Source organism: Anser brachyrhynchus (genome assembly GCF_964034855.1).
Source record: "Anser brachyrhynchus genome assembly, chromosome: 3".
Lineage (NCBI taxonomy): Eukaryota > Metazoa > Chordata > Aves > Anseriformes > Anatidae > Anser > Anser brachyrhynchus.
Genome location: NC_137696.1, coordinates 23385091 through 23401409, shown reverse-complemented (window position 1 = coordinate 23401409; position 16319 = coordinate 23385091). Strand labels below are relative to the sequence as shown.

General features: G+C 41.1%; 1 long non-coding RNA gene across 1 annotated transcript; it reads left to right on the top strand.

The window, feature by feature from the left end:
* The first annotated feature begins 3228 nt into the window (after positions 1–3228).
* On the top strand, positions 3229–16114 carry LOC308193043. The gene is made up of 4 exons (XR_013949328.1): positions 3229–3340; positions 4586–4650; positions 13618–13717; positions 14760–16114. It is a non-coding gene; the product is annotated as an uncharacterized lncRNA (long non-coding RNA).
* The last annotated feature ends 205 nt before the right edge of the window (positions 16115–16319 follow it).

The following is a 16319-nucleotide window of genomic DNA, read 5'->3' as shown; positions in this document are numbered from 1 at the left end:
TACTTTCACAGGAAAACTTCACAGCTATCTTTTGTGCATAAACAGCTTTTGACATTTGTTCTCGAGTCCCAACTGCGGCAAGCGCTTTATGTAAATTTACATCTTTATTAGACGACATTCAGGAGTCGATTGGCTCTGATGTTTGATTAGTTTTACATCTTCATGGGGGCAGCTAATGGGGTGATGGTGCAGAGCAGCCCCCAGCTCACCTCTGGACGGGAACACACGGAGCTGGAAGCTCCCTGACCAGCTGCTGCTTCCGTAACCTCTCGCCCGGCCTCCAGCGGCTGAGGGGAAGCCGGAGGCAGAACTTTATTTAAAAAAAATTAAGATTAAACCGAACGTGGGTCACCACCCGCTAGCTGACAGAACTCCGAGCAGGCAGGCGGCGGGACGCGGACCTGGGGCACCTCAGCCCGGGCTACCTGCCGCTCGCCCACCACCCGGCAGCACTCACAGGGGGCAGATAATAAGCAAGATACACCACGTGAAGGCAAATTAAGGCTTTATTAATTATTATTAATTGTTATTTTCATTATTATTATTTTTTCTCCAGAGGGCCGAAGCATTACTCTGGGGGATGACACCACCACTGCCCGGGACCCCCCCCCCCAAACAATTTGACCGAGGGCCCGCAGCAGCACCGGAGCCCAGGGACCCGAACCGGGGACCCCCCCCGGGACGCCCCCCCCTCGGGGACCCCGGCCCCGGTGCGCCCCCAGCTGCGCCCGTCCGTCAGGGCGCTGCCCCTTTAAGGCCGCCCCCCCCGGCGCGGCCGCGTCACCGTTCCGGGAAGCGGATGGCGTCATGCCGTCCTCCCGCGGCGCGCGGGGCGGGGCGGGGCGGGGGACTTGAAACAAAGGAATAAAAATAGAAGGTGAGGCCGGGGGGCGTGGCCTCGGCCGTGTCGTCACGGGCTGGGCTCGCGCCCGAGCGGCGGCCCCCCCCCCCGAGGCTGCTCTGCGCATGCGCTGCCCCGCGGGTTATTTATAGGCGCTGCTGGGAGTGGGAGGGGTGACGTAATGCGGGCGGGGAGGTCGGCGCGGCGTGGCGTGCGCGCTGCGTCACGTCACGTGCGCGGCGGTGTTTACATGGCCGCCCGCCGTTGCCTAGCAACCGGGACAGGGCCCGTGGGGCCTACTGCGGCCCGGCCTCCCCCGGCAGCAGTTACCGCACAAACACCGTGCTGGGGCGCCGCTTGTGCCCGTCTCTGTCTCAGATTCACTGCTGGCAGCGCTGCGGGTCCTACCCAGCTCTGCCTCGCTGCTAATCCGGCGGAGAAGCCCCTCTAAAGACTGGCCCCGCAGTGTTCTGCCTGCTTGGCGGTGGGAGCTGGCCTTGCCTTCTATCCAAAGAATCCAATCTTCCTGTATTATAAATAAAATTGTAAATAAAATTATAAATAGCGAGTGTGTCTTTGAAAGGATTCTGGGCAGCACGTGCAGGGTTTTAATAGTACCCACTTTTCACTGCAACTCTTTGTGTTTCAAAATCAGGTGTTACTGTGATGCTGGGTCTTCGGTTCCTTTGGAGTGGGGTTTTTGGAGAATTTGTCCACAGAAGTCAGTAAGAATAGGTCTGTCTCAGAGCCATTGCCTTCTGTAGGTAAACCAGACAGGAACCTGGTTTCTTATCATGCCCAACTGCTTGAGCTCAAGGTGAGTGTGGTGGGCCATGTGAAACAAGGAGCCTGAACCATGCCATCAGCAAGTAGCTTCCGGTCTGTTAGTGGCTGAGGCAAAGGGACCAGGTAAAAGACCTAGGAGAATTCTCCAAGAGTTAATGCAGTAAGCACCAACACATGTGTCTTAAAGTGCTGGGAAGTAGGTTAAGATTGCCTGAAGGCAAAATGAGCGTTCCAACTTCTGTCAGCATATGACTAATGCGACCGTATCAGCATGCACAAGCTATTAAACTTTTTTTTTTGTTGTACTTGAAAAATAAAAGGGTTGAAATAGACCAGAATGTGGGCCATGTCATCATTCAACAGTTTAACCAGGTAGTTCAATTGAGATGATTTTCAAGTATTTTTGGATAGGCTTAGCCAAAGTCTCGATTGAAAAACCGAAGAAAGTAGAGATTCAGCTCTTCATGTGTCTGCACGTTAGTGAAGGTGGTAGAACAGTTGCTGACGATCCTTTTCAGTCTTCGTTTGTTACAGCAGCACACTTTTGTAGAGGCCGCACATCCAATTTGAAGAGCTTTTTGTGGCGTAATGATAGTGCAGTGTAGACTTGAGCCAAATCCTGCTGTCACAGGGAATGCTAAGGAAAGTTACGCTTTTAAAGAGGCTGATGATCTGTTCTTAGATCTACTCAGTGTGAGAGAGGAAAGAAGTGAATAAAGCCTTCAGGCATCCAAGCCTTTCTCCTTCATTTTTTTGTGGAGACAACAAAAGTGGAGACAACAAATTGTGCTATTCTTAAAATTTAGGTGATAAAGCTGTTCTCTATCAAAAACCTGGATTGCTTCATCACTTTCTATGGGAGAAACTTAAGAGCTGCTAGTTTTCCATTAAGCTGTTTCTGGTTACATGCTACTACGAACATACCTATCAAACAGAATGGTGTTTAGACCAATATCCATACACTTGTACAATTAGTCACTCAAGTGCACAAGTGCAAGAAAACAGCCCCAGGATGTATTGTCAGTTCTGCAGTTAACTCTGCAGCTACTCCGAAGGGGACATTTACAGTGCTTGCCTCACCATTATTTGGATGACTGTGTGCCAAACAAGGAAATAGTCTTTCAAATGAGCTACCAGAATATCACTGCAAAGCTTCCTGTAACTCTGAAAGAAAATCTGTGCTGATAGCACATCGCAGTCAGGGATGTACTATCCTATTTGTAGAACCTCTCCGGAAAAGAGTTAAATAATTACCTTGTCCTAGAAAAAGTCCTGTGCTTTGAAATGAACTTTTTCTGGACTTTTCCATTTGCCCTGTGCAGCTTTCAGGCAGCCTGCTGCAGTCTTACCATCAGAAGCCACCTTCCTGGAAGTCCGTGAATACCGAGCAGAATCAGCCTACGTGCACATCTTGCAGAACAAATGTCCTCAGCAGCAGAACTGCCACGATCTGTGGATCCTACTCATTCGCATCCCAAAATGTGATACATTTGCTCAGTACACTGAGTCTTGTGGCAGTTACTGGGATGAACCCAGGCAGCCACCAGGTATGAGGGCTGGCTCCCACAAGCTAAAGGACAGAGGTGCCCAGTCAGCAGCTGGAGAACATTTCCACAGAGCCATCCAAGTAGACCGAGTGCCTCCAAAAAGCCATAAGCTTAATTTTTAACTCCGGACACCAGAAAGCGTGGACTCAACAGAAGCATAAATTTGGTACTTATTTTTGTTATTACTCTTCCTGTTAGCATTTTGCTTTCCCGCAGGCAATAATTAACAGCTGTTTTGAAGTTCCATGATGATTAAGGCTCCTCCTCACTTTTCATTGCTAATTACTCTTCTCTCTAAAAATATCTACTTTTTTTTTTTTAAACATAATTGGGGTATTTTAATTGTTAAGAGAATCATGAGGGTTCACCTACTTATAACAACTTAGTTCTCTTGATCTGCTTAAAAATAAACATCTTCAATTGCATTCTCTGTCCTTGCCTTCTATGTTTCCTTGCCTTCCGTGTCAGGAATCCATTTTCAGGAGAGACTAGAAGGAGTTTCTGGGGGAAGTTAAGAGATATGTATTCCCTGACTCAACAGGACTTTGTTTTCAAGCAATAGAAATAAAGAGGATCTCTTCTGAGTTTCCTTTAATTATAAGCCTGAGGGTAGAAGGAAAGGAGGGGTGATTTTTGTTTCTCAATATGATGTTTGTGATTTAGTTCTGCCTGGAGGAGTTGCTGTTTTGTTGCTACATTATAATTGCAACTTTCCTGTGGCTATAAGGATTTGGCTGGGTTACATTTCTGATTTGAGGTTGTCTTCCCTCTTCTGTGGGAGCTCTCCAGAAGGCAAATTAGAGTTGTATCTGTGACTTAAATGTTCTTCCGTGCCTTTCTCTCCTTCAAAATCATAAGGATTTCCTTTTTGTGTGAACCAGAGTTGAATGTCAAGTTGGTTCTTGCAGTTTGGCTTTTTCATTCTAGAAAAAACATGATACATTTGAAATGTATTTGAAATACCATTTTCTCATTAGATCGTTAGGTTATGCAAGGTGGAGGATGGCAGTTACCCTTAAAGCTATTTATTAAACTGTGGTTGTGAATCTAATGAGGGAAGATGGGATTCAAGAAAGGACATGATAAACGTTTTTGTAGAAGTGGATATAGTCAGGTTGATGGAGGTATATGAGAAAATTAATGTCAAAAAAAAAAGTTTACAAAATCCCTCAGTATGTACAGTTCTGCTATTAGGGATGAACAGCCCTTGGTCAGGCATAGGCACTAAGTCAGTACCTTGTAGTTTTCTTCTTTATGGGAGTTTCCTGTTTTTCAAGCAGCATCAAATTCAAGAGTTTGTGACTTTTTGAGAAATGAAGAAATGATTTATTTTATTCCTTAGGTGATAAGTTCCTATCTCCAAGTAAGTGTGAGCAGAATTATCAGTGATCCTGAGCATTTTTTGTTACAGGTAGGAAAGCGTAGTTAAGCTGTGAGCAAGAGACCCAGGAAATAGTCTACCACAGGTTGTTTTAGGTAAGTCCTTTAATACCTTCTGACAAATGGAGATAATATGTTTTGTGCCTCATAGCAATGTGGTGAGCATAACGTTTAGAATGTTTATCATGTAAACACCAAAGATAAATAAAGATTGCACATAAAAGGTCTTATCTGTTTCTTTTGACCTTTTACTACTTTCGACAGAACAGATACTGCAGCATCCGTATGAACTGAAACAATCCAACGATTCATAGGATTTGCTATAGTATAATAGTCTCTCGAGTATATTTATGAAACTTGTAAGACTTTTTGCATTATTGAAAATTTGAATAACTAATCAAAATAAGTCCCTTTTTGATTTCTGCCCTCAAATCTTGGTAAGGTTTCAGAGTATTCAGGTCTGTCGCATGTTGTCATAGCTACATGTGCATTAATCATAAACTTTAACTCATAAGGTTATCATAACTTCTCATTTAACGTTCAAAACTGTATCATGACTTGAGAGTTTACATCAAATGTGGCTCTAAATGTTCAGACATAAGTTAAGCTCTATTGCTGCATTCTCCATTCTAACCCCCCTCTGCCCTCACATCCCCCCCCACACCCAGGTCAAGGTTTCCAATAGCGTAAAGTCAAAATATTTCACATAAATCTTGGTGCAGCTGAGTCTGTTTGAAAACTTTGTACTTCTCTATTTGTTTCTTCCAAAACTTCCCATGTCATGCCTTCCATATCCACTTGTTCTTTTTCTGTTTGCTCTGGCATGATAGTTAGCTTAATCTAGGGTTGCCAGTGTTCTGCAACTCTGGTTTTCAACTGTTACTCAAAAATGTGGATAACTTTATTACATTCACATAGATAAAAATGTAGTGTACTGTAAATCTCAATGGGAAATATATATTGCAAAGCAGGAACAGTTGTGTAAAGAAGTTTAAAACAAGTAAAACTTTTGTTTTTCCCAAGGGCTCTTGCTTTTATAACTTTAGATTCATACATCCTTTAGAACTTGTGTCAATCTTTTGCTTCGGTGTGCGTTACTAAATATGAGACATTGAAAATGGACTCAATAGATCATTAATACCATTTTGAAACTTCCATAATCAATGGTGCACCGTGTACTGTGGAACATTTATCTTCAGCGAGCATTGTGCTTGAAAGAAATCTTTCCTCTACTACCCATTCAGTTGAATGCACAGCAGAAGCAAAGCCATGCAAGAACAGATGTATAAAGGCAATATATTTAAACACTATCAGTAGAAATGCAGCCTACAGTTTACGCTGTTGGAGACAATTATTGCTCTGTGGAAAATTCATCTTTCATTTCTTAGACTTTACTGCATGTTTATATCTCACAAGATTTTTAAATTGAATGTTTCTGAGATGGTATCTTCCTTCTGCCCTATAGCTGAAACAATGCAAGTAATACAAAGTTGTTTTAAACATTGGGTATGATCCTGCCCCTCTTGAGGGGGTGACAGGCTCAGTGGCAGGCTTCTCACTAACTGGAGTGATGTTGCACCAGGTGTGTAGGTTTCTGTGCTGGGAGAGTTTGTTCTTGGTTTCTTTTCATCATATGGATTGATGTGTGAGCAAAAGCCACAGGTTTGGCTTCTCAAACACACAACTTACACAATGTTAAAAGTGGAGATCATTTTAAAATTTGTTTGATTCCCTTTCAGTAACTATTTTAAAGATAATTTCAATGCACTGATTTTGTTTGTAGTCTACTGTTTGGTTTTTTTTTCTACTACCAGGTAGGCAAATTGTATTTCTGGCCATTGATTTGTTTGAACTTGAATGCCTTCTTAAATCTATGTCATTGTAAGCATGGTCTTTTAGGAATTTCTGACTTTGTCATGAAATCTTTTTTTGTCAATCTTTTTTTCTTTGTCATGAAAGTGACTTTGTCACTTACATGCTTTCTGGGACTTTAGAGATTTTCCACAAAAGCTTGTTTCCTTCCTTCTCCCATTAAAATCACTAATTTGCTTTTGAAAATGCATTTAAATGATACATGTCAAATTACAAGGTTTCTTAGCTTTTTAATTTGATTTATTTCACATATAATAACATATTTTTAAGGATCAAGTTGTATACTGCCTGAATGTTTTTCGGAGTTCTACTACCAACTGTTTTTTATTCCATTGTCACTTAATCTATCTTTGTTTTTATTTGTATTTTAGAAAAATTGAATTGTAGTAATTCTGCATGGTAGCATACATGCTTTGAAATTCAGATAAAATAATAATTTTTAATCGTTACGCTATGCTAACCACAGTACTTAAAAATAGGTTTGTTTTTGCTTTAACTTCTGTAATTCAAATTGGTTTTAACAACTGTGATTACAGTGTAGTATCCTGCCTGCCTTCTAGGCAGTTTTGCAGTCTTCGTAAGGGCTTGAAAATTCAGATAAAGAAATCCAGATTTTATTCTTTTGCTATTTCATAATTGCTGTAGAGTTCTGTTGTTTCATGATTGCAGTTCTATTTAAATGCCAAGTTATTTAGCACTGAAAAGAAACAGTCTTCAGTGGTTGCAAATAAGAGTGAATCTATTAAAAAGGTTATTGTGATTCACTTTATGCTTTTTGTCAGTTCTTTTGAAAAATATTTCAAATCTAAAAAGACACATACTTGTTTATTTAATGAACTATCAAAATATGTTCCTGTGTCACTGAGATCAGTCATAATGCAATGGGGTAAAAATTGATGATTAAAGGCAAGATTTTTAAGTTCATTGAGATTGTTTTAGCATTAGTGGATAATATTCTGCACCCAATAAAGTAGAATTTGCCACTTATTTCAGAAGGAATTAGGGAGAAGCTGAATTTGCCAAAAAGGTCTGTTTTCACTCAGACTTGCCATTTGAGGATTATCTGTTGACATGTGTATTTAAGCCAAACTGCTGTGAATACTGAACAGATGTTTCATGGGAACCTTTTTTATGATACATTTGAACCATAAAACAAGGTGACACACTTTTTTAATCAGCATTTCTGACTTCTACATCGAGGAAATGCGTAGATACAGCACTTAATGTTATTTTGCAGAATCTTGTTCAGTTGCAAAATATAGCAGTCCTGTACAATACTAAAGGCTGCAATAAAATTCTAGTTACAAAATAGAATGTTCATTGTATAAAAGAAAATAAATCATGTCGGGTTAAAACACACGGTATTATTTCAAGATAATTTTCAGAAAACTTTAACGACTATGTTAAATCTTAGTTTCCATATCCATCCACTGAGCACAAGAGGCTAGCAGCAAGCAGCTGATGATGTCTAATGAAGACTCTACTAGCGAAGAACATGTCAGTATTGTTCAGCTGCATTTGTCATGCATAGTTGCATTGATTCAGGGGGACCTCATCTTTTTAAAATTTCCCCTGGAGGGTTTGCAGAGAGAGAATGAAACATACAAGACTGAAAGTGGAGAAAGTGTTTGTCCCCTAATCTTCCAGTCTCTTCTCCCCTCACAGAGGTGCTTCAGGAGGTGAAGGAAGAGGTGGGGGAGTGCTGTTCCAATGCGAATCCCTTCCACCCAAGAGTGAGATAGCAGCACCCAGGTGGTTTTAGAGAGGCAGATCTGGGAGACAGATCATCATCTTCATTTCTATCGGAACGCATTAGTGCCATAGGTGTTGACGTACATTATTTCTAGTAAAAGGAATAAGGGAAGTTAAGTGATGTTTTTACCTTTTTTTTTCTCCCACTTAATGTTTCTCAGTGTTGCGCTTGACATTTGTTTTATTAAAATGTATTAGCATTTATGACATACCAATGATACCCTTTTTAAAAATAAAAAGCACTAAAATTTGGACAAATAATTACTATAAACTGCCCCTCTAATATGTGGTAATAGTACCTCTTGAGTCATTCAATCACAGGAGCTTTGCTGTTAACATGTCTGGGAAGATGGCTTTCTCCTAGTCTTTGGTTGGGTCTTAGATCCATAAAGGACCAGTTATTTCTCACAGAATTGGATTATGAATGTATAGCAATGCCATAAATTGAAAGGCAGCAGTCACACATAGAGGAGGAAATAATTTCCAGCCTTTCTGCATGCTCTCTTTTTGGTTGTACTACGTGAAATAATATGTACAGAACATGGTGAAAGCTATGTATCCTTTTTTGGGTATCTTCAGATGCCTTTTCTCCAAAGCTTGATGGTTTATGAGGAAGTCTTATAATATCTGGTACTGAGGATGACCTTGAGGTTTTGCAAGTTACGTTGATAATTGTGTGTTAAAGTATTGCATAACATTTCAATAAGAAAATATGTCCTTCCTGCTTGCATCTGCTTTCTGAAGACTTCTGTTTTAGGATGTTGGAGTAGCTCACTTCCTTGTGATTGGCATGCTGATGATTGGCATGCTGATAATACAGGACATAAATTTTGCACAGTGTTTCACTGTGTGCAGATGGATACAGATTGGAACCAACTTTGCAGAGGACGTTAGGCCTTTTCTGAAATACACTGTGCATGTCTGTACCACCTAATAGTGCACAGTTAGCTCAGAGCAACCTCATGGTATCCACGTGTCACAGTATAGTGTCTAGTCTGGGTCTTTGACGTGGTGCAGTGCTGTTGTGGTTGGTTGAGATTGTTTTAGAACTACACTGAGATATCTACAAGCTCATTTTGCATATTATAACATTTCTGAAATGGCAGAGTTCTGGTTTAGAAGAGAATAGAGTGAACAATTCATACAACATGCTTGCACTGTTCCATTAGGATGAATTTGATATGAACATAAGCTGGCCATAAGCGTCTAATAACTTGACTCTGTACACTGAGCCATAAATATGTAAAATGTAGCATAACAATGCACTTATGGGCTTGTATAGCTGTGTCTATAGGTCAGCTGCACAAAGGATGTGTTAACTTAGCAAACAATTGAGGCTGCTTTTTCTTGAAGATTGCTTATACTTTCTTTACTCTAACTGCTGGTGATGTCAACCGCTTGCAGAAGAGCAAGAGGCAGCTTAAATAACATCACTTTTTGGGGTGAATACCCTAAGTATTAGTAGATGCACTATCATATACAGGTCTCCAGCAATGACAAGGGGTTTTAGCATGATGAAGCCTCGGTATATAAATTCTAACTGACACAAAGCTGAAACTTTCTATGTGTTCAGAATTCTTGGAATCTGATTATTCAGACTATTAATCAGTTGGGAACCTAGCTCAGTCATCCTTACTTAGCATGTACACAGGCATTCAACATCAGCTGTTTTGATTTTTTTTTTATTTTTATTTTTTGTGGTGGTGGTGATGGTCTTTTTTGTTTTGCATCATGGCTTGTTTGATCCAAATGCTACTGAAAGCAGTGCAAGTCTCTCTATTGACTTTGATTAGTTGATCATCCCATGACACTATAATAAGTGTGTGCTGATTAATTCTCTGCAGTTCCTAATATGCACCCACACATAATGGAGCACCATAAGTGGCTATTGTCACTGTTACTCAGTTTCCAGTAATATCTCATTTCTGATTTTCAGGATGTAACCCCCAGTCCTACACAGTGTTACAAGTAAGCCATGTAAATAAAAAGCTCTTGCCACATAATTGGAGTAGTAGGAGCAACTTTTTCTAAACTTGGAACTTTCCCAAAATCATGCTCACAGATCCATGTGACACGTTACAAAAGTTGCTGATATCATTGTTTGGTTTTTGAGCATGACTTTCAGCCTGTAGACAGCTGAAGGTTGCCGCAGCCTGTAGGCGGAAGGGCACAAAGGGCACTGTGTTGCGTAGTGAAGTGGAATTGTGACTCAGCTTTTGCCTGAAAGTAACACTCAGTTCATTTCCCTTACTTCCTCCTGGTTATCAAGAAATGTCCTACAGCACTGGAATAAAGGAACATTCTGCGCATTTAAATAATACTTTCAAAACTGACTAAGAACAGTGAACTGTAGAAAAGCAAAGCAGCGACTAGCAGTGTTGCTTTCTCAGCTGTGAGATTTGTAGGAAGTACTCATGGTACAGTGCTAGTTCTCATTTTAGGAGCAAAGTGTCCCATTTCTTGTACACGTGAACATTGGACCATGATAGCCGCACGAGTGTTTTGGGAATACCTAAGAGAAGTTCGTTCAGTAATGGCATGTGTATTTCGTACGTGGTATGTATCATCTCAGACATCAGAGATGGAAAATTGGTGGCATCGGGACAGAATGGGCACTCCTCCTCGTGCAGAGCTTTCTGACCTTTCTTTGATGCGGATGAGAACTGGTGCTCTTACATTCCACGAACAGCTCTGTAATGTAAATAGCGTAGTGCTAAACAGGCAAGTTTTTAGGAGTGTTCGTCTTGATTGTTTGTCTTCAGTTTGTTATTGTGGACCACAGTTCCTACTCTGCCTGTCATACCACGTAAACTCCAAAGCTTCCAGCTACCCCTACACCTCTCCCCCAGGCTTGGCACAGGACGATGTAGTAGAGGCAAACACAGCACGTGCTTGTTTAAGAAAATGTTTCAGAAGTTACCACAGATACACTAACAGGATTGTTTTCTTGAAGAATCTTTGTCCCCTCTCCAGTTCCTGGCAAGCAGAATCCCTAGCCAAGAATCACAGAACTATATAGGTTGGAAGGGACTTCTGGAGATTATCTAATTCAAACCGGCACCGAAAGCACAGCCTGCTTAGATCAGGTTGCTCAAGATGTTGTCCGTCAAGTTTTGAGCATTTCAAGGACAGAAGTTCTGCAGTTTCTGTCAGTAACTTGTTGCAAGGTCCAACTACTGTCACAGTGAATAACTTTTCGATCAAAATTTCCCTTCTTGCAACGTATGTCCTCATCTAATGCAGTCCTGTCACTGCGCGTTTCTGAGGAGAGTTTGATTTTCTTCTCTGTATCCTTCCATTAGGTCATGGAAGACAGCAATGGGACTCCCTATAATTGTTTCTCCTTAAAACCATGCATGCCTGTTACTCTGAGTGCTGCTTTAGTACTGTTTAACTTTCCAGTGTAGGATCGAAGGTACGTGTTGCCTTTGGGGAAGAGAAGGGTTGTTCTGTCTTCAAGGCCTTTTTGTAAGACTCCCAGAACAGTAGCTGAAGGATCAGGAAAAAGCCTCAAAACAGAAGAATATATTAGTATATCTCACATTAAAGCATCTGACCTTTACGATATGGAATAAGAAAGACAGCCAAGGCTTGATGCTTTCCAGTGTTGTCTGTCCACAAACAAGACCAGTCCTGTTGTCTACCATTACAGCCAGACGCGGCGACATAACAAAATTGCTTGAAACTCTGCACATGCAACCATCCATCTCCCCTTCTGTTAATCTCTAGGACCTTCTTGGTACTGCGCCTGCTAGAGATTTACGTGGCAGCATTTGTTCTGTGGAGGGAAAAAAAATAATCTCCTTTTTGTTGTCTCCTGTGTTATGTATCAAAATATTCTTCCCACTACTGAGAGCTCTAGCATGTTTAGTAGTTTTTACCTGGGTGTTCCTTTCCCTCCTTTGATTCCAGCACCACTACAGACTGAAGCGTAGACTAGAAACCTCCGGTGTCATTTTTCTTTGAGGCAGGTGCCTGCACTGGCATTGCAATCTCTACTGATGTTGGAAGCAACAGCAGACTGGCAACACCATCCTATTTTTACTCCTCTTGGTAGGACCTCACCTGTGCCAGTAAACTGCTTACGCCCACAGCGAAATTCCAGATCTGGTAGAAACAGTGCATGAGGTAGATCCAGGAGCAGTTCTCACATGTTTTCTCTGCCATACCCTCCCCTTCTTTTCGGCTGGATAAATGTTTTCTTGAGGGAGGGAGAAGAGAACTGATCAGATAACAGGTTGGTGATGACTCTTGAGTGCCCTCTGGAGAAACTGCCTCTACGGGTGCCTCACCCTGCTACAGGACAAGGGTGGCTGCCAAGGGCTGCAGTCCTGCCTCTCCGGCCCCACAATGCGCTCTGTAGTCAGACCCTATTTCCAGGGAAAGGAGGATGTCAAAATGGTGCCGTTGGGCATTACTCCTTGCTCTGTGTCAATGAGAAAGATCCCATCCTTCACTGCTGCTTCACAGGGAAGCTTCTCATGCTCTTCTCCTCACCTCACGAGCACTTGCTTTCAGCAGCCCTCCCCAGTGTTCATAACTGCTTCACAGATGCTCAGTGCTGCAATCAACTTGCTGAGCTGAGCCCCAAGCACCTTAAAAAGCAGGAGAGCTGCTGCTTTGAGAAGCTTTTGTTGGAGACTGATGCTTGCCACCCCTTTATTTCTTTTTTCCCCATTTTGCGAACTGCTGATATGAACAGATGGTCAAGAATATGTACAAGATTTTATTTATTTTTTTCCCATGGCAGAGAATAAATAGGCTATAGAGACAGGTCCCTGGAAAGTGTACCAGTAGTCTTCTCTGCCATAGCATGGTCTGGGTTTTACCTATTCCTTTCTATACAATCTATAGTCAGTTCTTCCTCTAATTTGTGCAAGGTTGCTTTCCATACGTGAGCAGGTGTCTTATAAAGTAAAGTTTAGAAAATTTACCATCATGTAGTTTGCTCAGAGTATTTTCTCATCATCACAGGATGAAGCCCAAATCTTGAAATAGTCTTTTCCTACATCAGGTGACATCGATAGTTGCTAAAGGGGTGCAGGTCAAAATAATTGAAGGGATGTTCAATGCTTTGGGATGGCTTGATAGTTAGTCTTCAGTTCCTGGTGATAGGTAAAGGCAAGTCTATTTGGCAGTGGTCTGATTAACTATGGAAAACCTTTGTAACTCTTAATATGAAGAAACAGATGTGCTTACTACTAGTACCAGTGCCTCTCTCTGTCTGTTTCTACCAGGGCAAAGACCTTTGAGGTTTTACCCATATATTTGACAAAAAAATGAAGTCTTAACTTTCATTTAATTGATTCTGTTTATCTTTCGTGCTCATTCCTGAGCTTCATGGGCACTGGGGAGAGGAAAGGTTTGTGTCATCAACTGCTTGCCTAACCCTCTGTGCTACTCAAAACTGAGGTATTGGCATTATTCTGTTTATTTCAGATGTAAAAAGAATGAAGTGGCTACCTGCCTCTCAATTGATGCTTTCTAATCATCTGCTGGACAGTATTCTCCTTTTGAGAAGCTAGAGTGCCAGCTTGTTGTAAGTTTTTAGATTATCTTACTATTACATTACCTTGATTACCTCGCTATTACTAAATAGCATGTGCTATACAGTAGGGAAGTCACCCTTTCTTGTAATTGTGCAAATGAATTCCATGGTCATCCATTTGCATCATTACGTAGCACTTCGTCACTTTGAGGGCTGATGCAGAAAGTCGTATTAAGAAGAATCGTAAACATAAGAAAAGTAGCAGAAAACAGATCAGACTGGTATCTGCTCTGAGCATTCTGGGCAAAAACACAAAAAAGATTGTTCATCCCACTCAGTGCCAAGAGAACTCTAGGTCCAGTGCCCAGGAGATGCATCAGCCAAGAGTGGAAGAGCTGTATCTACTTCACAAACGAGATATGAAAAGGTTAATATCAGTTTTTCTCTTCTACATAGCGCATATCCCTTGCCATATAATGTTCCTCCAGTAGAAATTTCTATTTCTCTCTTTGGGAATAAAAGTCAGCAGAGGGAAACATTAGATAGTTTTTGTTTGTTTGTTTTTTGTTTTTTAGTATAACTGTGCACGTATTTGAGGATACAGGATACTTTTTCAGTAGCAGCAGTACCTACCACCTCTGATTAATTTTGTTGTCTTCAAGCCTAGGAAAAGAAAAATCTTGAAGCAGACTGTAGAGCACATTTTTGTTCTGTGCAGTAATGTTGTTTTATTTCATTGTAAGAGGCAATTAGAGAACAAAGTCTTTCTTGGAATATTGTAGTGACATCTCTACTCACAGATTAAGCTTTTAGAAGGAAAATTTCCTAATGGATCTTCTTTAATCTTCTTAGGTCATAGTGTTTTTCTTGATTAAAGTCTCTGTCATTTCCTACCTGGGAAAAAAGAAATTGGTAATAACTGTAAAAGAGGAAGAAGTTGTATTTTTACTAACGTGTCAACCTGGTCATGTACTGATCCTATATTTAGGAGACTTTTTTTTTTTGTCTGCCATACCCCTACGTGCAGATACCAGGAGACAAGAGAGCAAAAAGGTCTTATCTTCCTCCCTCTGTTCTCTGTCTCTTCTCATAGCCAGTGCAGCATCCTGCCTCCGCATTCCTGGCCCCTGGACGCAGTCTGAGCACAGCAGTCATTTGAGGGGAGGGAGCAGTCAGAATGCCTTTGTGTACAGATATCCAGCTCTCTGGTCATAATTTATAAGGACTGCATCATGAGCACAAACTGGTGAATCTGGAGATCTGCCCTAAACTGTGCTGCAGGTTGTACATGACCTAGACTGTTCCTCGTAGTGGAAGGTGCAAACAACCTCTCTTACATCCTTGTACCAGTGCTGGCATAAGAACATGGATGAATCTGAGTTGGTGTGGAAAATCCATGGGTATTGTGAGCAACCATGCAGTAGGGACAGCCACTGTGAATTTGCTGTTCCAGACAATGACAATTGGCTTTTATTTTTATTTTATTTTTTCCTGCTCATATGTAGCTCATGTCATCAAGTCAAGCTACACAAGGAGCACAATGCAAAATGATATGTGAGATAATGTGTCCGTACATGAAATCCACTCATTTTTGTGTGCTAGCATGAATTTGGGTGCATATGTAGATGTAGAACGTAGCAGCATGGTTTAGTGGTAGACTTGTCAGTACTAGGTTAAGGGTCGGACTAGACGATCATAGAGGTCTTTTCCAGCCTGAATGATTATGATTCTATAATGACTCTATATTTCCTAGATTTTTTTGTTAGAGTGGACTTGCTACTCTCTGATTACTAGTGGATCGTTTGTTCTGAAGACATGGATGTGACTGTGAAAATCTGTGAAGTTCTAGCAGCATATGAGCATTGTAAACAAGTATCTACACTACGAAGTGATGGTGTGAGCAACTGCTGAGTTGTGTAAATTGTCCTTTACCTGTCCTTTAATTTGCCAGTGCCATATCAAGCTAGGGTTTTTACGTTGGATAGGCCTTAAATTTATGTCAATATTTAACTTACAACTTGCGCTAAGATTATAGCAAAACCAAATCTAGTGTCAAATTTCAAAGAGGCCTGCAGGAGTGCCTCTTGGATCTGAAAGTAATAACTGATCTGACATGCCAGTCTCAGGTATGGGCCTTTTGAAGAATGAAAGTATTCTTAATTCCTATAAACACAAAGGCAAAACCTGGGGAAGTGAGGGCACTTTTCACCCAAGCATGTAGATTGAATTAAAGACTACAAGGGAGCCTGTTAGGAATTTGATTCGCTAATGTTGTGTACAAATTGCAAACTGTATTGCTATTATAAAGTTTTCAATTCCATTGAGCTTCTGACTGCCCAAAGCAGACCATATTGCTAGCCATTGCTGAGCTCTGTGCTGCCCCACCTAGATTGCTACAAGTATCCCAGCAATTATTCTAAAGCTAGAACAGACATGTCTAGATGATACTGCAGCCACTGTTATGACTGCATTTTTAATTACTGTTGAGTTAACATAATTTTTTCCTTTATGAGGACAACTCCTGGAGACACTGCTCTTTTTCTTTGATTATATTGTTTCTGTTGGTCGAAGATAAAAGCCATTCAAACTAAAAGAGTATAGAGCTGCTTTTTTATGAAAAGGTAATATGTGCCAATGTGAACACATCTTAAAT